The following is a 23,265-nucleotide window of genomic DNA, read 5'->3' on the forward strand; positions in this document are numbered from 1 at the left end:
TCTATATTTTTTTTGTACCTGTGTGTCCTGTCTGTGAGCGGGGGGGCCTGGCTGCCCCTCCCGCTATCCTGTCTGTGTAACCCTGTGTGTGTCCTGTCTGTGAGCAGCTTAGAAAAGGGCGGAGGGGGAGTGTCCGGCTGCCCCTCTCGCTGCTTTTTTTTTTTATCCTGTGCATCTTCTTGTGTGTGTACAGCCATTAAATTATAGATACCCAATCGGTAATTCTCTGAGAACAGAAATAAAATGATTATTTTGTGGAAAAAGCCACAAAAGTTCTGGAGGATCCTCTGGGAGGGTAAAAAAGGAAAACTGGGAAAATATTTGTAAAAAAAAAAAAAAAAAAAAAAAGTATCAGAAAATTTGAAGAGGCATGATTGTAAAGGAAATTTTGCTGTAACCGAAAATATGATCTAACAACAGGGGAGCTGATCTTCAGAACCCAGAGATATTATTGTACTGACCCCCTTAAGAATATCATACAACTTGTGTGTAGGTGCTCTCATTTTTATAAGTGCATTTGCAGAGCACTGGGGATGAGAAGCTATAGAGATCTATAAAAGATTGGCTGAAATGGGAGCCGGTCAAGACAAGGAAATTCTGAAGAAAAGCCCATTGGGTTACATTTTGGCACATTGGAAAGAACTGAGAGGGTCTTCTGGGGCCTCTGTAAACAAGAAAACGTTGGTAAAATATTGTAACCAATGCTGACCTTCATACACTTTAGAAGATCAGGAAAAATGACCTAAAATGGAACTTTGAATTATTATATATTGTTATAATTAATGTTGTTTTTGAGGTGATAAGGAAAATGGAATGAAGTAATGTATGCAGATATGACAGAGTGCAAAATTAATATACCTCTTCCTGATGCCTTAATTTTGACTTTAGAAAAGGACAGGAAAAACTAAAAGCTAAAGAAATGTTGTTCAGATTGTGATATTGGGGAAAGATGTTAAGAAGTTAAGATGTTAGAAGGAGAGAGCTCGAGCAGCTCCTGTGTTTGAGCATGGAATGGGTGCCGGGATAGGCAAACAAATGGAAACAGACATGTTGACAGATGGGACTGAAGGGTTGTTGGATAAATGTGGACTGGGAGTAAAGGAGGAAACATGGAAAGTGGATAAAAAGAAAGCGGTTGCTTTAAAACTGGTGGAGAAGGAATGTTGAACAGAGGTGGGGGAGTAGGCTTTTCTGTGGAACCGGATCTGTGTGTGTGTTATGAGGAATCTGGACCCTGGAAGTGAGACTGCCCTGGAGGGGAGTGCCATGGGGCGGCTGCAGTGAATGAATTAGAACTAGAATTACATAAAAGCTGAAAAGAAGAGAGTTTATCCCCTCGTTGGGAGGGACCATTTCTTGTTCTTTTAACTACAGAAACGGCGATAAGAGCTGCTGAAAAAAGGTGGACACACGCGTCTCGAGTAAAAGGACCCATAAAAAAAAAAAAAATGGAAAGTTGTGACTGAACCCAGAGATGCCAAGCTGACCCTCTAGAGGACTTGGATAAGTAACTGAGAGAATTCATATTGACTCCTGTAAATCTGATATGAGAAATGAAGATATAGTTGAAATTATTTTAAGAAACCATAGGATAAGGGCCAGTATTAGTCCATGTCCTCCTATATGCAAACACTGCAATTTGTATATTAGACCTAAGTGTCCCAATTGTTTGAAGCATATTATTACTCATAGGAGAGACCATGAACAATTTTTGAGAAATCAATTACAGTTCTTTTTGCATTCAGTGTGAAATTACCACCTCGTTGGAACAGTTGTTGTGGGTCAAATACTACTGTCATAGTAGCCGACGGGGAATATACCTTTAACCTACCAGAGAGGGCAAGACCGGAGGGAGTCGGTGCTGCAGCTGAAAAGGTCTGCCGAGGGCTGCAACCCCTGGGGCTGTGACCGCTGAGCACTATGATCCTGACCGGACCTCTTTTGGTGTCGGTTCTGATAGGAACCATATGAGAAGATGCGGTGGCTTTTAAAAACATTCACAACAACTATAGTTGAATGTATTACCACAACTAGATGAAGGAGAATAACCTCTAAAACCTTGGTATATCACACTGTTTATGAATGCAAAGGAACAAAGATAGGCAGTTGCATATATAATCAAACCCAGTATGAATTGTGTCAGGAAAAACAAGCAAAACTGTGTGTTATGATCCAAAGGAACTTCCAACCTTGTATTGGGGTAGAAATGAGAACAAATTCAGAAGAAGGGAAATTAATTGGAACAAGTGAAGTTATAACCAATTTGAGTACCTCACTGCCAATGATTTTTGATGCATATGATATTATAGATGAGGATTTAGATACTAATTGTGGAAGTCTAGAATGGAGGCAGTACTACAGTAGCCAACCAAAATATATTTGCCCAGGTGGATACCAATGTCATATAAATCCTGATTATGTACCTAATCAAACAGCTAGGTATCAGTCATCACACCTCTGTGGAAGAAAAGGATGGTCTTGTGTATGCTGGGATACTGCAGGCTAGGGATGTGATTATCAATGTAAGACTTTACAAGCTTCAATAGCAAGAATACAAACAAACAATAACTGTACAACCCGTGCCTGCAATCCAATAAATTTAACTCTCATAGATTTGAAAAAAAAAAAAAAAATGGAAACAGAAGCAAGTAACTAAAATTGGACTTAAAATATATGGAACTGGGGAAGACCCAGCTGTGATTATTAGTATTAAGAAAAAAAAAAAACTGGAGTCCAATATGAAATTCTCACAGTTGCTAAAAATCTCCTTGTAAATCTTGCTGAAAATATATCTAAAGCATTGAATGTAACTAACTGCTATGTTTGTAGGGGAACTAACCAGGGAAAGAGATGGGCCTGGGAGGCAATGGAGAGTAATATAAGCGACCCTACAATCTGGAAAAATCGAAAAGGAAACAAAAGGAGACAACAATGGATCTTGCAAATGGGTATAATCGGAAAAAGTTGTTGGCAAAATTTAGAAAATGGTGTAAAACCAATAGGAAATTTACTTTGTGAAGGGGTTATATGTGGAAGAGAGCAAGGAAAGACTGGGGAAGATGGGGAAATCCCATAGAAATAAATCACCAATTCAGTAACTGGACTAATGAAACTAACATACCAAACAGTTGGCCTACTCCAAATGGATATTATTGAATCTGTGGTAAAATAACTTTTGCATTTTTACCCCAAAATTGGACAGGTTCATGTATATTAGGAACGATCAGATCTATTTTCTTCTTATTAAGGAGAAAACAATATAAAAGAGAGTTACAAAATGGAAAGACAATGAGTGGCCACCTGAATGAATAATCTATTATGATTTGACAACTTGGGCAGAAGATGTATCCTGGGGATACAGAACTCCTATATGTATGTTGAATAGAATTATAAGGTCACAAACTGTGGTAGAAATAGTAGTAAATAAAACAGAAAATGTATTAGGATTAATTGCAAAGCAAAATACTAAAATGAAAACTGCAATATATCAGAATCGTGTGGTTTTAGATTGCCTGTTGGCTCAAGAAGGAGTGGTCTGTGGAAAATTTAATCTTAGTGATTGCTGTTTAGGATTAGATCTATTGTTCTTAAAAGAAGGAGGGTTATGTGTAGCTCTCAATGAAGAATGTTGTTCTTTTGCTGACCATACTGGAGTAGTCCAGGACACCATGTCTGAACTCCGGAAAAGGTTAGATCAACGTAAGAAAGATCGTGAGGCGGGCAGGTCATGGTATGAAAACTGGTTTAATGTTTCACCTTGGCTAACCACTTTGTTGTCCACTTTAGCAGGACTGCTTATCATGTTGATTTTGGGACTTATATTTGGGCCTTGTATATCATGCTATATTTTACACTTTATTAGGGAACGATTTGACATAGCTAAACTGCTTATTTTAACTATGAGGTCTGGGGCAAATTATAAGAGTGTATCTATTGATGAGGATGAAGATTGTTGTGAATATATTATGTCACGTAGGGGCTACACTGATTGTAATTGTGAGGTATTACCCTGTGAGTGTTCTGATAAATGTTGGGATTGTAGAAAAAGGTTTATTTGCAGTGCTGAGAATGAAAGCAGCATCTAATAAACAATAATAGGATAAAAAGAAAAAGGGGGGATTGTGAAAAACTAAAGAATAAGGTATTGTTTATTAAGATATATGTTAGGTATATATATATGTTAAGCCCAATATAAAGGTTAGACAACAAAAGATATGAAATTGCTTATGCACACAGTTAACGGACACAGTTTATGCAAGATAAGATAAACCACAATCGCTTACACCAATTAAACCAGAAACCGTTTATGCAAACATAAGATGACCACAAGGTGTTACAGAAACTGGCTTGCAAGATGTTCCAGGAACTGGCAGAAATAAGACAAACCACTCCATATAAGGACATAAATGAAGGGTCAACTATGGAACAAAGGAGGAAGACTTCTTACTTCGGCCTCACCGACCACCGGGAGGCAGAGGTCGACCCCCTAGCAACAGCTGAAGCATGCGCAGAGTACCTCAACTACGTCATGAACACGGAAGTAAAAGATGTATAAGGGAGGGCTTTTTGAACTGCTCAGTACGGCAGTAGGCGGAGCGCAGACTCCCCTGCCGTCCAGCGCTGTCTTTGCTCATATTCTACTTGCTATAATTAATAAAATCCTAATTGGATTATGATCCGTTGTGGTCTCAATTTATAACAACTCACATCACCCTCCCCACATAGATCCCTTTACTACCTTAGAGCTGCTGCTGCAGCACCAAGCACGGGGACAAGGAAAAGGCAGTTTTTTTTCTTAAGCCACCACAATTAATTCCAGAACTGTTAAACCTACAGGACAATGAGCCACAGAGGATGCTTAAACATCTAGTGTGCAGAATATAATAGCACAGGTTTGGCTTTTGGAAAGTAGTTCAATTTGACTTTGAAAAATCACAATGAACAGAAGTTAAAGCACAGAAGACAAGTTTTACAGCTTATGTAATTTGTCCAGGAATTTGCACTTCCATTTGCCTATGGTTTTGTTCCTTTTAATGTGGAAAATAAAAGGTGCTTATCTCATTTTAATCACTTTTTTTTTGATGCAAAGAAGCCTGATACCAACTGTTCCTGCACTTCTCTGGCATGAAGTACTTTTCCCTTACCAGGATCAGTCAGCACACTTCCAGGGAGTCAAGACAGTAATACAGCAAGATAAAAATAAAATACACAGCACCCCCAAATCACAGGCAAGTAATTGGCAGAAATAAGACTCAGTCTTCTGATTTAGACACTGTGGAGCCCACTTGTTAATTAAAACAGGTTAGGTGAATGATTTAGGTAAGTAATTCAGAAGAAGTATGAACCTTCCTAATCCTTTGTTCAAAATCAGAGCTGAAATTTCTGGAGACTCAAAGAAGCTAACTTTAGTCACACCTAGTGCTATGCATGCAGACATACACATGTGCACACCCTGAGCTCTCCACTTCTTCTACCCTTCCACATTTAACAAGCAGTAAAAGTGTCAGAATAATCTTGAAGGGTAATGCTTGTGTCAATAAGATATTTGCCACTCCATGCTGCCTTCAGTACTACCAAATTTATTGTTCAGGCTCAGAATTCCAGAAATAGCCACCTGTATTTTTGAAAGTGATAACTAAGAGTGATCCAAGTAATAAGATTTTGTTGTCAACCCAAAAAACCCCATTTTGATTAATTTCAGTTTGTGCTTGACTCTTCAAAATGCCATTCAGGATGCACAAAACCTTAGGAGAATCTTTCTTTAAAAAGAAAAGTGCTTTTTTGACACCTCTAACCACATGATTTTTAACATTTTAAACTTGAAAGAATGCCCATTTTGAAAATACTGCTCAACAATTACCTTACTTGCTTTTCATCAGCATTAACACCTGCTCAACAGAGCAATAGATGACCAGAACTCCTGTCCTCACCATGACTTGTATGCCAACTCCAGTCCAACAGCTGTATAAAGCACTTATGCAGCAGCCCCAGGATCAAGGTGGCAGACCCTGCCAGCATGAGCACTGGGCTAGTGCCATGATAACAAACCTGCTAGCTAGAGCAGTCTCACAGCTCATCTTCCTGAGCAGAGCAATGTCCTTCTGCCTATATAACATCCATGTAAAAATGCTTGCAGCAAAACCCCAGCCTAACATACATTAGGAGCTTATCTACTCATGGCATGCTCAGGAAAGTCAAGGCAAATCAGCTGAAGGCCCACAGTTAAAGCCAAGAAATTAGAGTATTATTAGATGATAGCTACTTCTAAGAGGGAATACTGAGATGATACTTTAAAGCAATATACCCTTATTTCAGAAGTCAATTCATTTACTTTCTCTTTTCAAAGGATGAATGGGAAAAGGAAGACAGGAAAGAGAGCAATAAAGGCACAGTAAAGACCAGTCTTTCAGAAAGTAATAGTCATATATATATCATCCAACACCAAATCTGAGAGAAAGAAGTTTGGGAACCTCTTTTGGAAACCCTTGAGAACGCTCTCTGTTCTAGCACCTCTGTTGTTACTGTGGTAGGTCTATGTCCCTGTTCTCCTAAAATCAGCATTATAAAGCTACATTATTGCAATTTACCACCACTAACTCCAGTAGGTCTCACTTCAGTACATCAGCCACTGTTTTTTCAGTCTGGAACAGCAGCATTATGAATCAGAGACCTGACATCTTGCACAAGGCAAAGTACCATTTAGATTTAAAACAAAAACTAGAACTAAAAAAAAAAAAACAAAAACATTAAAATACAAAATGTGCAAATTTGTCAAATATTATGCACCGATTACATGGAACCTTGGACATGGAGACAACTTGATGCAGCTCACTACTGTCACATGTCCCTAAAGAACCTCCTGAGCTCATTTCCCAAATGCTTCTTTCAACTCTTTCATCTCTTGGTGCTCAGATTCTTCACCTACAACAACAGCAAATTAAGTCAGAGAAATCCTTGCAGAGAACAGAGATCCGTGTCTTTTAAACTTTTACTGCTGTGCATTATTTGACTACTCCTGAGCCAAGAGCTAAACCTTATAAAGTCCTTCCAAGCCTTGTGGAGTCTGCTCTCCATAGCAAAATCATCCTACACATACCAGGAGTTAAACCTCCAAATTTTTCTCCTCTTGAGATTTTATATGTTTAAAATGAGATGATCTAAGCTTAGTTCTAAGTATTCTGAGATCAGTTAAAAGGCACAATCCATTAGAAGAAAAACATTCAAACTGCAAAGTAAAACCAAGGCTGGCTTCTGCACAGGTTTCTACGTGATTCTATTTTGGTCAACTAACTCGAAATTCAAACACCATTTCGTGCAAAATGGGACAGTAGGTATTCAGTTAGACCCTGAAACTGTGCATAAATGTAAGATGATGCATCAGTTTCACTTCCTCACTGAACTGGTCTCCTATACGTGATTCATTTGTGGAGATAAATATTGCAGAGGAAAAAAACCCAACTTGATAGAATTCTTCCACCCTCCAAATAAAACATAAAGACAAGAACATGGAAATAACCCTGGCCTGGTATTTTGGTCACAGGTCTACTTTACTTCTTTCATCTGCATAAAATGCTATGAATTAATCTGTTTATAATTGCACAGATGGAAAATCCAACACCTAATTAATGAATCTATTTGAACAGCATTTAAACTACTGTTTTTATATAAAAAGGCTTATGTTTCCCCCCTCTCCCTCCCAAAAGGCTACACACTGCTTCCTTGCTCATCTGCAAGGAATTTACAGGTGTTAAATCAGCCACAGCAGCCTTCCCTTTTGCTCCCTGAATGCTATCAAAACGTATTGAGAATTACAATAGAAACATATTGAGAATTACAGAGGAAAAGTTTATTAGAAACTTAAACATAAGCGCTAGGAAGTTCAAACAGAAGATTTTCCCCTAGTTTATACCAAGATCAGGCTACATGCAAAATTACACAAAAATCAAAGCCCTTTGCTTCTTCAGAAAAGAAATAAACCTTAAAAACCCTTAAAATGTGGCTATACATTTATAAATAACCAGGTCCCCTATTATAGTCAGTATCTTGTAGATCTGATGTTGAAGTGATAAGATATGCACAAAAGGACCAAAATTCCAGTGATTTGTACTTCTGAAGCAATTGGCCAGGTTCCCCATGTAAACCCATCCTATAAATAGAGGTATTCTAATGGAAAAAGTTTCCCAAGTATCCACTCTAGCCTAAAGACAACTTCTCTCAGTGTCAGCTTACCACAAATAAATGATTGAGTTTAGCTCATAAATGTCACCTGAAAGCAAATTTAAGATTGCTGCCTCCAATTTCCATACTAAAATGGCAAGTTCCATGTTAAAGGCCACTGCCTGACACACAGGAAGAACCTTCTCCCAGTTTCACAACAAAGCTTTGACACACAGGTACTTCAATTAACTAGGCAAGGATCTAATTACACTCCTTATAGAAAGGCTGATGCACAGAGATTTATGTATTTCATTTTACAGTAACCAAAACTTAAAGCTATCCATACACCTCAGAAACCATCATTGTTAAATTTTCCTCTCAAACATTTTTCTACCACAGCTTCCTTTCACTAGTATCTGAATGTTTGCTTTTAATATCCTTGCAGCTCCTGCTTAGTCTTATTCTGAAGGGCTTTTAGCACCTGATAGTTGTAGCAACCCTGAGGAGCACTAGAGCACACAAACACACAAACTAGCTTCCAAATGCATTTGAGACACGTCAATAGAAGTTATGGTTGTAAATATACATAGAAACATTTAAACATGTTCAGCATACTGCTTTAAACAGTAAAGTCTTATCAGTAAAAGCAATAAGGCTCAACACTTACCTTGCTTTAGCTGCATTACAGATGACTGCTTGAGGCTGGCTGAAGCTCCTGGTAATGGATTTTGAATGGAGTTCTCTTTCTCCACCTCCTGTTTCAGAAGCCTCTTACTCTCTTTCGATGTACATCTTCCCATGTCTCTCCAATTAGCCAGTTAACACAGTCAAATTGGGAGTTGTATCAGCCTCAGCAGGACTCCCCCCACAAGCTTGATATGAAACATTGCAATTAAAAGTCATTTCCGAGTCCACACATACAGCAGAGAAAGGGCACACCAGCCCCACATACTTTGCCTTGCAGTGGTACTTCTGTGGCAGCACTTCATGGCACTTGGAAAACAGACACAATTTGCTCCAGAATCTTCACAAGCAGGGACAGAGCTGAAGAGCAGCATTCCTTCTACAGAGCCCAAAGAGCAACTGAGGCCCAGAGCTGGGTTTAAATCCTGGGTGTGGTTTGATGCACAGGTGAGGCTGTTTAGGGTCATTAAGGCTTACTAATGCCCTCAGTGCCTTAACGAGTTCTATTCTCAGGGCACATTAACACAGAGTGAGGTGTGATTGCAGTGTTGTGATGGGGTTTTGTTCCCCCAGTGTGGGGGGGAATTATAAATTTGATTTGCAGTGTTAAGACTGGAAGGTTGGAACTCGATGAGCTCAAGGTTCTTTCCAATCCATACATTCTGTGGTTCTATGTATCAGCATAACTACTGAACATCAAAAAGGTATAAACTCAATATCATCTTTACAACTAGGGCTCCACTGAATATTGAAGCCACAATAGAGGATTACATGTGTTTTACTGTTCCTGTTTTCCTGCAGAAGCCATCAGTGCTGGATGCACACATGGATCAGATGTGCAAGGAGTGCATGGAGGGTTCGAGCCCATCCCAGTGTAGCAGCTACCTGTGGGAGCCCTTTTCTGAATTGGTGGTCTAGAATGTGTCCTGTCCTCTCTAGGACCGTGAGGTGAGAGATACCCTAGGCTGTAGTGGCTGTATTTAGGCAGTCGTGTGGAGGTAGTGCTGATCAATTTTCATGAATGTTTCCGTAAATGCTCCTTCTGCTTATATACTGTGAAAAGCTTAATGGTGCATTTTACTTCAGTCTCTGCTGTCTGCCTTCATGTCTGCCCTCAACAGTTATGGAGGCAGGGGGGTAGGGAGTCACCCTCAGTGAAACACTGTAAATAGCAATTTTTAGAGGAACAAGCTATTATACAAAGGTCACGGAACTTTGTAAAGATCATAATTGCCTCAAGGCTTCATTAACCTTTACAAAATAGTGGTTGCTGGATTACACAACATACGATTAAATGACCATTAACATCCAGAGCAATTAATGAAAGTAACAACCTCAAGGTACCACAAATCACATAGATGCTACACAGTATTGGTCTCTAAGCACAAGCCTTATTCCAGCAAATAGGGTTGAAATAAGGTGTTCTGCAAATGACAAAGACTGCATTCTATAGAGTGCACCATCTAGGCAACATACTTACCTCTATTAGTGCCTGACATAACATTATGGTGACATTGAGTGGAATATCCAGTGCCTACAGCATTCTCCTTTTTCTGCAGGTATTCCAGAAACTATGAGTCTCACGAATAATAGACACTTAAAGTAATAGGACTCTGTCTCTTTTGTTTGAAGAGATACTAGAGAATGGAAACCTGTTTTTTCCCAAAAATCTTTTCAGGCTTTAAGCTGACAATCCATATTCTAGTAAACAGGCACACAAAAGCAAGGTTAAAACCTTTTTAATCCACCTCACTAAAATAATCTTGTCCAGTTTCCAAGAAATGAAACTTACCTTCTATTATTAACCAAAATGGAAAAGCTGATCCCGTTTCAGCATTGTTATTTCTGACGATGTTGAATGTGTCTTTGCAACAAGCCATCCATCACCTTTCCTAATAAAACTTATAAAATAACTTAATAAAATAATGTGTTGCATTGGAAAAGCATATGCTTTATTAACTGGACTTGTTGACAGTCTGTGGTACTAATTGCTACAGTATCAAAGTAATTCTCAAACATGAGTTAATTAACTTATGCAGTACTGCTTTATTGGTGTAGAATTACACTCACATGAAAAGCAAAAATAATGGAGTCATGTAGTATCTACTGATTTTGGATGCACCTTATATCATGTTTTTTGAACAACTGAAGACCTTTAAATATGAATATTTAAAGAGGTACATGCTGTTGCACCTTTAAATATGAATACTTAAAGAGGTACATGCTGTTGCTTGTGACCTCATATGAAGTCATAGGTACCAAGCATGGAATGGTCAATTTTAGCTGGTGAAATGTCTCATTGCAACTGAAGAATAGTGCCTATAAATAGTAGAGGAAATAAACATTTTTTCATTCTGAGAATATTTCTGTAATAAAGAATCTGATGTAGCCTACATCCTTGTTCATTTGTATTCCATCTGAGTCAAAGTCAGTTAGATTGACTTGAATAGGAGGTGTATAATCTGCATTTTACTAAAAAAAACCAACCCAAAAACCAAAAACCAAACCACAAATCTTTCAGTTTTCATGGTAATTAACAATCTTTCATATTTCCTAAGTTTTGTTTCAATCCTTCCTTTACAGCACAGAAGTACAGGAGGTGATGGGAGAGCATGTTGGCTGAAGAACCTAAAGGCTGAGCTTTTGAAAGCAGTCGAAAGAGTGAGCAGGGGAAGGCTGAGGGTGAGGCAGAGGGCTGGAAAAGCATGGTACCTTGATGAATCCTGGCATTTACTGTTGTGGATTATGGTATTGCTATGTAACAGGCAATGCTGCTTCTGCTCTGTGTTCACCATACAGTCTTGAAAAGGAAAAATGATAAATCCTGAAAGGTAAAAATCCATGTGCCATAGGATTCTCCACATGACAAACAAAGATTGTTCTTGGTTTGCAATACACTTTGGAAGTACAACAAAAAGACAAATGTGGTGAGTTGGTTTATATTTTTGGGTTTGCTCCCTTCAACCTCTCCCTGATGGTGCTTCAAAGTGCAAGATAAAACTAATAGAGGCAGTCTTGCTTATGGTGTTACCATCACCATAGATCCATATGGATAGTTAACCATTGTCAAACTTCTTTTTTTCTACAATTTTATTAAATATAGCCATGTTTATCACCATTTACTCTACCAGCTGATATGGGAAAATGCAGATCATAAATCATATGTCTTTTCATTTACTGCCTTTATAATACATCCCTAATTTTCTGTTGTTTACTGCTGAAATAAGATCTTCCGGTGTCTCTCTTATAACAGCAGGTGGGTGTATATATCTCTTTTATAATAACATCTATTATATTAATATTAATATTGCTATTACAGTAGTAGCAATAGTAAGTATCTCCCTTATAATATCAGGTGAAAGTGTTTTTCTGGGAACACTTCCTTTCTTCTCACTTTCTTTGGGTTGGCCTTTCTGGTTTATGTACAACTTTACTTGGACTTCCTTTTTTTTCATGGGGTTGTTTATATAACAAAATGCAACTTATCTGGAAAAAGGTTTAAGGTATTTAATAAAGATTTCTATTTTTAATAGGTCTCAAATGTAGCTGGACTACACTCATACCTATAAAAGCATTAGCAAAACAGCTTGCTCTTTTTGTTGTTGTTGTTTTCAAGGTTGGCTAAAACATTTAGAGGGGAATTACTACCTGCTCATCTCTAAAAGCAAGCAAGAAAGGTGAACTGGTTGCATAGCAACAGCTTCAACAAATAACCAGGCATTCTCAGATCTTAGACAATATTATAAAGAAGAAATGCGATTTGAGCCATGCTGAATATATTACAGACAACTTATTATAGAGCCCACTGATACAAGAGCCATTTCCCCTAAGCATGTTCACAGCAAAGAAAGTAACCTGAAATTTGACTTCTTGATAGCTTTGAGATCCAAAATGTGAGCTATCCGAAACTGTAATGCTGGTTTATTATCATTACTTGTTCTATAATGGGACAACTGCAAACCTATGTTCAGATAACGCTCTCTAGATTTCCATGAAAATCCCTTGAATAGAATCACTTCCAGAGAAAGTGTGCTTTATAGCTTAACTTACTTTAACCTACTTAACTTGTGACTGTTATTTTATAGCTACCTTAGAGCACCTAAGATTCAGACAGATTGGTAGTATCTTAAGTCCATTGGGTCAAGTTAAAATTAACATTTGAAAAAGCAAAAATGCCATTTAGCCCCACAGTCCCCAGAAAGGTACACTGGTGCCAAATCCCAGTACCACCAGTCTCTTTACACAGTTAAATACTTAACAACTGGTTTCTACACTGTATGTCTTTGTACTCTGCCATTTATCTTTCCCCCTGTGATTGTTGTGGTGCTCACTGTATGAAACAGGCATTTCATACTTGCAGGGTGGCTGGTTCATCTCCGTTGTTAGCTGTCTTTTCTGGAGCAGCTATTTTCTTTGTCCCTGCAGTTGTACAATTTTGGGATGTCAGGAGTTAAATTACGTAGCTCTAACATGTTTCTGATTTTTATTTTGCTGAAGAAGATGGTCTCTAGGCCCACATTTCAAAACTGCATTCATAAATATTTGGTTAAAGGTAATTCTTTTCCTTATTTCTGCTTCTTGCCTGTCCTGTCCTTAAACCCTCTGTCAAAATTCACGCACTATCCACCATACTAATTTCAGATCAATAGCACAAGACTGTGCTATTGATGGATTACTTTTATATGTTTGGACATGAATTTCTAATCTGTAAGCCATTAATGTTTTCTTCCCTTCCTTAATTAAGGAAAATTAAAGTACCCAGAAATAGTTGATGTTTAATTCAGTTTTCTTTAGTGAAAAGGCTCACACTGCAAGTCAGACTGAAGTACTGAAGTTCAAGTAAATATTATTACTTGTGTTTGTTTATTTTATGGAGCTGTCATTTGGCACAAGGGAAGACAGGATGGTGAAAAAAAATGGGAGAAAAAGATGCTGTTTTAGTACAAGAGAACGGGTAAGTCTGGCTTTTTAAATATTCCCTTCTGAGTTCTCTGTGAGGCTCATATTAGCATGCTGTGGTAACAAGGGGTTTTAGTTTTCACAGAAGTTGGTGCTGCCTTGAAGTAATTAATTGGCAGAGAAGCTACTTAGTGTTATCTGGGGTATTGTACATCTATTGCAGTAATGTCTCAGATTTCATGTTTCTTAATATAATTTATTCCCCCTTACCGATCTAATGAGCCTTAGCAAACAAATGCCATCAACCTTCCTGGCATGGATGGTGACCACTAAGATAAAATACTAGTCTTCCCAAATTTCCAGAAATTCCCAGCTTCAAGACAGCTTATCATTAGAATTATATCACAGTTCAGATTCTGAATGTTAACTAGTGCCTAACAGTATCTTAGAAAACAGGTGTCCCCCAGTCACACACTGCTGCCAGCCTGAACTTATTGTGGCTGGTGATCTGCCTAACTGTGACTTCTACTCATGGGCCACTGTGAGTGGACATCCCAGGTAGAGTCAAAGTGACTGTTAATGGGTAAGATGCTGCTAATCCTAGGAGCAGTGTGCATTCTTAATGTCTATTAGTCTTGAGCTATTACTAATTACTATTACGAATACAGAAGTAAAGAACAGAATAACTGTAGAAATTCACCATAAAGAGTTGATGGGTTCGTTGGTGTTTTGGGTTTTTGCTTTTATTTTTTCATCAGAACTCTTGAAATCTTACAATTTTTTCTAAACTTCTCTGTGCTCCTATCAGCAAATTAATGACAGCAAAACCTGTCACGTGAAAATACTGTTTTGAAAGTTCATTATTCCATAGTAATGATAGAAAAACTCTTGTAAAAATTCTACTCAGAAACAAATATTTGTAGCCTACTCTAAAACACTGTTGCAATCATCGATATTTGCAGTGCAGAAGCTGTGACAGGGGATTTATTATGCTTGAGCTATGAATAAGCAAAGTAATTTAGTTGAACTTTTATTGACATCTTGCCAGTGCATGCGCTCATTAATGTGATTTGTCTGTTAAGCTTGTACCTTACTAGCTAATTTAATACTTAAATAGTAATAAAAATTACCTACACGGTAATCCTTGGAGTTAAGTTGCTATGGGAGGGAACATTTCTCATACACTAATGATGTGCCCCAAAACTGTATAATCCCTAAATTAAAGGGTCATCAGAAATAGCTTTGATTACAGGAAGTCTGTCAGTAGATATGCTATTGTATTTCCAGAAAAGGCAGAAACAGAAGTTGTTAAATCCATGGAGGACTAATGGAGACAGTGTATGTGAGTGACATGGCAGGAGCCACATACTTATCCATACTTCCCAGTGTGAGGCTAGGATAAATAGACTGACCAGTGTCAAACAAGGAAGCTAGTTAACTGCTCAAATATATGAATGCTCCTCAGCTATTCCCAGCCACATAACAAATACCTGATGTAAGTTCAGGGTAAATGGTTCTGGAAATAAATTTATAAACCTGTATCTACATCTTAAATGACTTCAGCATGGAAACATTGAGGCTGTCCAATGTTTCCTGTATGTTACCTAGCCTGTGGTGACTAGAAAACAATGGGCCTTAGGAAGCCACTTTCATCAGAATGACTGTCTCTGTTAACCCACAAAGAGGGAAAAAATCAGAGAATTAAAAAGATTGCCTGAACCTTCAAGTCCATCCAGCTGACTTCAATGATGCTATGTCCTGCTCCAGAGTTTACCTCTACAGAGTCCAAATGTTACTGCTCTCTCTCCTTTGTACTTCAGAGTTCACACTTGGATCATTTTCTATTTGCAACCTGCCACTCAATAGATTGGATTAAGGAGTCTTTGTGTTTTGTGATTTTATTTAATCAGCTGAAGAAATTGTAAACATGTCACTTTCACAAATTAAAGAGAAAAATACAACAGCAGCACTAAAAAAAGTAACTATGGCACTAGAAACAGGTTTTCTTCTAACGGAGGCAGCCTTGGTGCTTTCTACAGAGCCCTGGGCAGCATGCATGTCAGTCGCCTGTTCCTCTTTCGTAGCACTAGTTTCACTGCAGAAAGGCACCTCTTAAAAACCACGCAAAAGCAAGTATCTTCTTATTTACTATTTTCCTATTTACTACTTTGTAACACAAAATGCCTGTGCGATTGTATCAAGGAATTAAAGATGTGCCAGAAGCTGGGGTTCAGAAACAAATGTCAGCTCTAAACTTAGTTCTCTAAACTGTTAGAACTGGTGAATCAAAAAGGCACAGTGAAGGAACAAAGTTTCTCACACAACAATGTGTAAACATCCCCTGTCCCTGTGGCTGGGGATACCTGTGAGGCATATGACAATTACTGTGCTATCCTCTAGTCACTAAAGGCAGATAAAATAGACTTTATTTTACAATAAAGGTTTATCCCAGACCTTTGCAATACACAGAACTTCTTTAAACCATCTCTGAGTCAGTTATGAACTCCTTGAGCAGGACTGAAGAGCTTTGCCACAGCCAGTGATGCCAGCATTTTTCTCCAAGGAAATTACAGACTGTTTGTGTCCAAACTCAGGACAGCCTGTTCACATATAAGTAGGATAAAGGGAAGACAGTGCAATCAAACACCTTCCTTCAGTTGGTTGCTGTGTGAAACAGCTTAAGTCAGCATGTTGATGACAAAATTCAATAATGATTCCCTCATTCAGGTCACTAAGGCAGCCTTCTCTGACTACAATAAAAAAGACACTGCATATATTTCAGGTCTTTTTTTTTTCTTTCAAATACGCACTAAAGGAGAAAGCTTGGCCTAAGGAGATGATACTCTACACATCCTTAGGCTAGGTCTTGTTTGCCATGAAGATAGAAGCTCTACTCTTCATAATAGTAGTGACATGGGATTCCCTCTGTGATGATGGTTATAGGAGAGCTTGGGGTGCAGAGAGCAGACCCCACAACAACAGAAACCTCTCTTGCAATGAAGTTTCCCCTCCTCCATTCAATTAAAAGTTCAGCAGGGTTGCACAAAAGTAGTCCTCAGAGACTTAATGGGATGAAGATTAGGAGACAGCTCTGAGTAGCTTGCAGGATTCTTGTTTGTTTTCATTATCATCTAAATCCACCCTAGAAAATCTGTATCTTTACTTTGCTGCTGTCCTATAATACTGTGCACCAGCATCTTTTAGAGAAGTCAAAATATATTTCCCCATGAACAGATGATCTTGCAACAGATGTTGCTATAAGCATAGTATCAACTTACACTTTGCTTTAGTACCACCTATTGACTGCTATAGAAAAATATTCCAATTTAATAGCGGAACTTGGATACCTTCAAAACCTCTAGTACAAGTGTACTAGCTTTCCCAAAAGAAAAAGGATCATTTATCTTTGTCTCTTGGAGCTACTCCTACTGTTCAAAACCTCTCTGCCTGGAATGAAGCTGTAAATTGCACATACCATCAGTTCCTTTTATAGAAGTTAGCAAGTTTTGGCCCAGCAAGGCATTCCTCTCTCTCATCCGCTAATAAACACATCAACTTCAAATAAAATGCAAGATACTTTGACACTTGATTGTGACTTCAAGTCTAAGCCCATCACAGCACCAAACTGAGAGCATGAGGATTTTCACAGTTTGTAACATAAATCGACATACGGACAACTTGGAGATTTTGTGAACCTGTCTGACTTTCTTACATGAGACAAGATGTAGAATGGTATTTGATTCTAAGCAGTGCATTGAGAGCATAACATCTGACAGAGCTAGAGCAAGATTTAAATATTTAAAGTGATACAAAAGGCATGTTTTTCCCCCATGTTTTTTAAAAAGTAAAAACAGAGTCTGAGAGATACCTTATAACCAGCCCAATTTAACCACCCTTCAGACTCCAGTCCTTGTTGCCTTTTCCCCAGGATTACTGACTTACATCCCATTTACATTCAATCCCCATGCTCAAATTGTGACTGACATTTCTTGTTTCTGGACCAACCAAAGTTGTATCTTGGCTTAGAGGTTACATAAAGTTTTAGTTAGGTTATGTATTTAATTCACATGTTCATTGCTTAGACCAAGCTGGAAATGGATGATGAGCACGGAGAAAAGACTGCTTTTGGCTCATCATATCACCTTGTATTGCTGCATACGTAATGGTGTGTAATCTGGAGTGTACCTGAAGACAAACATGTGCCTTTGAAGGTGTAGTTTCAGATCTAGAAAATGCTACAGCAGCTTGGTAATGGGAGCAGTCCCCTTTCTTCAACCTGCCTTGTAAAGCAACACACAACTACTGGCTTTAGTTTTTGAAAAAGACAGAGGTTACTTCTATAAGGTACAATTTGAATTATCCCAGAGAAAACTGAGGTGGAGGAGCTTCATAAAACCTGTAATATGAACGCATGTGAAAATGGTGGGGGAGAGAGAAAAAATCCCACAAGATGGTAGTCTACTGCAAGTAACCAAGACCTGTGGCATTTGTAATAAATGAAATACAGATCCCAGTCTGCATTTCCACCCACTGCATTTTTTTCAGGGTCAACATTTAAATTAAGCCCGTATCTGGAGATGAATAATGAGATAGGTACCATTGTAGAATAAGAAAGAGCTAAGTCTGTGCAGAGTTCATCATCAAACTCTGTTCTGCATGGTCTCTGTTCTGCATGTTCACTGTTCTGCATGGTCACTGATTATTCAAACATGCCCAGAAGAGCAAACAAACATAACAAAAACATGGCTACAGGGAACATCTTCATAAATGGTTATTAACTGAGATACAGCGCATGCTGTGCTCCTTATTACAGGACCATACCTGAGAGCCCCGAACCGCACTCAAACACCTGCAGCCCCACGAGCCTCCTCCGGGAGCGCTCGGAGGCAGGAGCACAGGGATCGGCTCTGCCTTTCTTACCCACGCACCGAGGTGGAACCAAGAGAGGCCACAAGCCTCCCATGGCATCAGGCAGCGTTCCTGCCAAGTGCAGGAGTTACAGGAAAGGGAAGATCCCAGCAGAGGCTGTGACGGGACTGACAATACCCCGAAGGCAAACAGGAGGGCACCTGTGCCTTGCTGTGCCCAGCGGCGAATCCACTCGCCTCTATGTGCCCCACCACACAACACAGCCTCTAACCTTCCCTTTGCACACCAATGGGCTGCTGGCCCTGTGGCAACAAGCACAAAGGGTCCCGAGTGTGCTGTGGGCAAGAAAGCTGCTGAGGGCTGGAGCAGCCATGCTGGGCAAGCCCGGGGCAGAGGAGCTGCTGCTACACCCGCACCAGCCAGAGCACCAGGGATGGGCACACAGGGGGTGAGAACAGCCCCTTTCCTGCACATCCTTAAGGGGCAGCACACAGCTCCCAGCTGAGCCTGGGCATGGGAAGGGCAAACAGCCCTTTCTACCTACAGCCCATGTGCCCCATGGTACAGCCAGGGCCTAGGGAAGCAGTGTGACCATGGAGTGCAGTCACTCCCATGGCAGCAGGTGCTCTGCAGCCTCTTACACACGAGGAACCACAGCAGCTTGTTCTCAGCTGGTTTTATTCCAGCTCTGTCACAAGTGCAGAAGTTTCTCAGCTGTTCCTGTGATTCTCATCTGCACGTGCAGCCCAAGCACCAGTCTGGAACAGGACCCTGCCCATGTAGCCCTGGGAGACTGCAGGACCAAGCTGGACAGGAGCCCAAGAGCTGCCATAAGCCCTTGTCTGCTTCCCACACATCCAAACCTTAAGCCCCCAGATTAATCTTCCCAAGGAATAAGAGTGGCACCAAGTGGGCTATTAGGAGATAACCCACTGTTGCCTTCCTTCCTTGCAGCACAGCTCAGGGGACAGGCTTCCTCTCACTGTGCCTTGCATCCCAGCACACAGACGTGCCTCACCCAGAGCTCCACTGGGGTCTCACGAGAAGAAACTCCCATCACCTCCAGCATCCTGAAATAAAGCAGAAGAAGAGTCTCATTCTGCTCAGCCATCTCCCACCTGACATAGTGTGACACCCACAGCCAGAGATGAACCAGACTGGTTTGTGCTGGAAGGGACCTTAAACCTTACCCAGCTCCAACCCCTGCCACAGGCAGGGACCCCTTCCACTGGAGCAGCTGCTCCAAGCCCCTGTGTCCAACCTGGCCTTGAGCACTGCCAGGGATGGGGCAGCCACAGCTTCTCTGGGCACCCTGTGCCAGCGCCTCAGCACCCTCACAGGGAACAGCTTCTGCCTCAGAGCTCAGCTCAGAGGTTTCTCACCTCTTTTCTGCCTCTTGGAGAAGGGATTTCGCGGCTTCAGGGTCACTCTTCATAAAGGTTTGATATGGAGAAGATGACTCCAGGTAACCCACCACACCAGCGACAGTCATGGGGATGGTATCAAAGATATCGGTAATTCTGGGACACATGGGGGAGAAAGCAGCACTGGCAAGTTACATCTTAGAGGCAGGGGAACAAGGACAACAGACTGACAAGGTGGTGAATATCTGATACCATGAAATACCAACAGATGGAAACAACATCCAGCTGTGGCATTTGGTAGGTCAGAAGCTCCAACTGATGCACTACTAGAGCAGAGATGGTCATTAGGACCATCTAACATAGTCTGTGACCTGATCAGCCCTTTCAACACAGGCCTATTCCCCTCCAGGAGCCAGGACACCAACACGTCTGCACCACCACTGCCAACATGTCCTTTATGCTGCAGAGTCAGCCCCTGCCCCAGGCCCTGGTGGGAAGGGGGCACTGGATCCCTGCAATTCTTGTCAGGTTCTTTCACTCACTGCATTGTTCCCCTTCCTCCATGAAGTGATCAGCCCAGACCCTCAGATTACCATAACTCACCATAAAGAAACCCCTAACCCCGTTCTCCTTGAGCAGGAAGGGCTCTTGCACCCCTCGGACCTCACACGCTGGCCAGCACAGACCCACATCCAATGCAGCAGAAGTGGAAGTGCAGCCACAGTGCATGTGCTGGAAGCTCTGGCAAACCCAGCTCTGACCGAACTGGTGGCAGGGAGAGGAGCGGAGATGCCACCTCCACGCACTGCTGGTGCTGCACCGAGGGGTTCTGCTCACCTCTGCTTGTCTGGGAATGGCAAAGCCTCAAAGATCTCCTTGTAGTCCTCCAAGACAAGTTTTATCCTGTGATGGGAGTGTTTTAAAAGCAGGTCCCAGAACTGTAAAGGCAGTGCATTAGAAACCAACCACAGCCCTGCTGGAAGCTCTCAGCCTCACCTGGCCCTAGATCTGATGCACTCATAAACATTTTCTTAAACACTCCTGGCATTAAAATACACCAAAATCTTTCTTAGCATCAAGAACTTGAGAATACTCTTTTATTATAGAGATGAGGGTCTGCCGCGGAAAGGACTCAGTCAGAGACCAATATGATCAGACAAGAAGCCCTTTATTGCAAAGCATTAACTCCTTATATACTATTGCTTACACACACCTACAGTAATCTGGCATATCATGATTGGATACTTGTCTTGAAGACCCTTAGTGACTAACATAGAATTGGTTAAGCACAGGTGTGAGAACTTGACCTCGAACGCTTGCCAACAGTCCACAGTTCTCATAACTCAGTGAATTACAGCTTCTTCTTATCTTGCTTGCTTAGGCTTCCTCAGGCCTCCCACGGCCTTGCTGTATCCCTCGGAGTTATTCAGAGCTCATGTACCAAATATCCATTCTCCTGTGAGAACTGTCTCCACACCAGGTTATAGTAAGTGGCCTTTGTATGTTCCTGTATGGCCAGGAGCAGGGTCTGGACTTTTGTGCACAAGGAGCTTTCCCCAAGCTCCGGGTGTTGTGCCCGGGAGGAAGCAGGAGGGAGAGATCAGAGGCTCAGATGGGTACGGGGGTGGCGGCTGCGGATGATGGGGCTGTGGGGACGCCGCGGTCAGGGGAGGAGCAGGCGGGCGATAGGACCCGGGCGGCATCGCCGAGAGGGGCGGGGCCTGGCTAATTAGGGGGCGGGGTATGTTGGTTGTGGGCGGGGTCACGGGGTGACAACGCGCCACCTGTAAAAAGGCGAGCACCGGGTAAGCCGGGGCGTGGCTCCGGCGGCTCCTCCGTTGCGGTGAGTTGTGGGGTCCTGGTGCATCCGGTTCTCCGTGTCCCGGAGCCATCCCCGGCCCCTTCCCGAGAGCTCCCGGCGGCTCCAGCGGGCGCTGCTGCTCCGCAGAGCCGGGACCGACACCGGGGAGGGGCCCCGGGCTCCGGCGGTCGAGTGCTGGGAGCGGAGCCCGAGGGCTGAGCCTGGGCTGGGGCCGCGCTCAGGAGCTGGGCAAGGGAGTCCTGAGCGTTGGAGTCTGGAAACCAAGCGGGGCCGGTTCGGGGTCAGAACCAGGGACCGGGGGCTGGGGGCTGGACCCGGGGTCACTAAAACCGGGTTTGGGGCTCGGCAATGGAGACCAAGCCCCACGTGTGGGAGTCTGGAGCCCGGCTCATGGGGTCAGTTGAGGGGCTCAGAGAGAGCCCGAGCTGCCCAAAGCAGGTTCCGAGCTTAGACCCAGAGCCCCGTGCATGGAAGTCTCCGCATGAGCCCTCCCTGGGCTGGTGCCGGGGCTCAGGCACAGAGCGGCTCCTGCCTTCTGCCGCTGAAGCCCCAGCCCCGGCTGCACCGGGCTCCGGCTGCCGCTGAGGCCGTTCTGTGTCCCGGGGAGAAGGCTCTGCCGGAGCCGCAGGCGGCGTTAACCGGGAAGGGAGGAGCGGTGCGGGGGGAACCGGGTGGAACCGGCGCTGGGGCTGCGGCTGCAGGGAGGGGGGATGGAGAGGAGAGAGGCGCGGGCGGGCACGGGAGCAGCGGCTGCGGATGCCGCGGGCGGGCGGTGGGAGCCGGGGCGGCCCCGGCGGCTCCGTTCGCACACAGGGAGCGGGTTCTGGGGCCCTGAGAGCGCTCAGTGCGGCCGTACGGAGATGGACTCGGATGCTGCGGGCACCGTTCCGGAGGGCCCCGTGTGCAGGAGTTGGTGTTTGCATTGGGTCCTCATGAACCCACTGGGTTGTTGGTGCTGGCTTCAGGTCCAGCGTGAGCAGTGAGGTGAGTGGGAGCAGTGTGCTCCCAGGTGGGCTTGGTTACCCTCGGCAGCACCAGCAGGTTCTGTTGATTGTCCTGGGAGGGCTGTGCTTGCAGAGGAAGGTGTGCAGGAGCTGGGTTCATTGCATCGTGTTTTCCTGAGATGGGAAGGATGAGTTTGGCTTTGCTTTGGGAAGAAGCAGGTCTGGTTTTGCTGGGGTGCTGGCGTCTGATGTCCATGGGCTTCTCCTTGACTTCTGCACCTGCTGCCTTGAGCCTTCTGTGTGCTTTGAGGCAGAGTTTAGCGCTGCCCTCTTCCTTGAGGACTTGGAACAACAGCCTGGCAGGGAAAGGAGGTAGGGAGAAGGGGAAGGAATTTGCCTGCTGCCCTTACAGTGGGATGCAGGAAGAAAGTTGTCTCTTTGCTGAAGGTCTTGAACCTCTGAATTGCTACTGAGTCCTGAGGGTACCCGGTGATGGTGCCCCTTTGGGAGCAGGGTTTGTCTGTGC

General features: G+C 42.4%; 1 long non-coding RNA gene across 1 annotated transcript; it reads right to left on the bottom strand.

Annotated features, from left to right (window-relative positions):
- Window positions 1-19,402: 19,402 nt before the first annotated feature.
- On the bottom strand, window positions 19,403-21,070 carry LOC117438641 (uncharacterized). The gene is made up of 3 exons (XR_004550933.1): window positions 20,811-21,070; window positions 19,992-20,129; window positions 19,403-19,679 (listed from the first exon to the last, which is right to left on the bottom strand). It is a non-coding gene; the product is annotated as an uncharacterized lncRNA (long non-coding RNA).
- Window positions 21,071-23,265: the final 2,195 nt, after the last annotated feature.

This window comes from Melopsittacus undulatus, unplaced genomic scaffold, assembly GCF_012275295.1.
Source record: "Melopsittacus undulatus isolate bMelUnd1 unplaced genomic scaffold, bMelUnd1.mat.Z mat_scaffold_527_arrow_ctg1, whole genome shotgun sequence".
Taxonomy (NCBI): domain Eukaryota; kingdom Metazoa; phylum Chordata; class Aves; order Psittaciformes; family Psittaculidae; genus Melopsittacus; species Melopsittacus undulatus.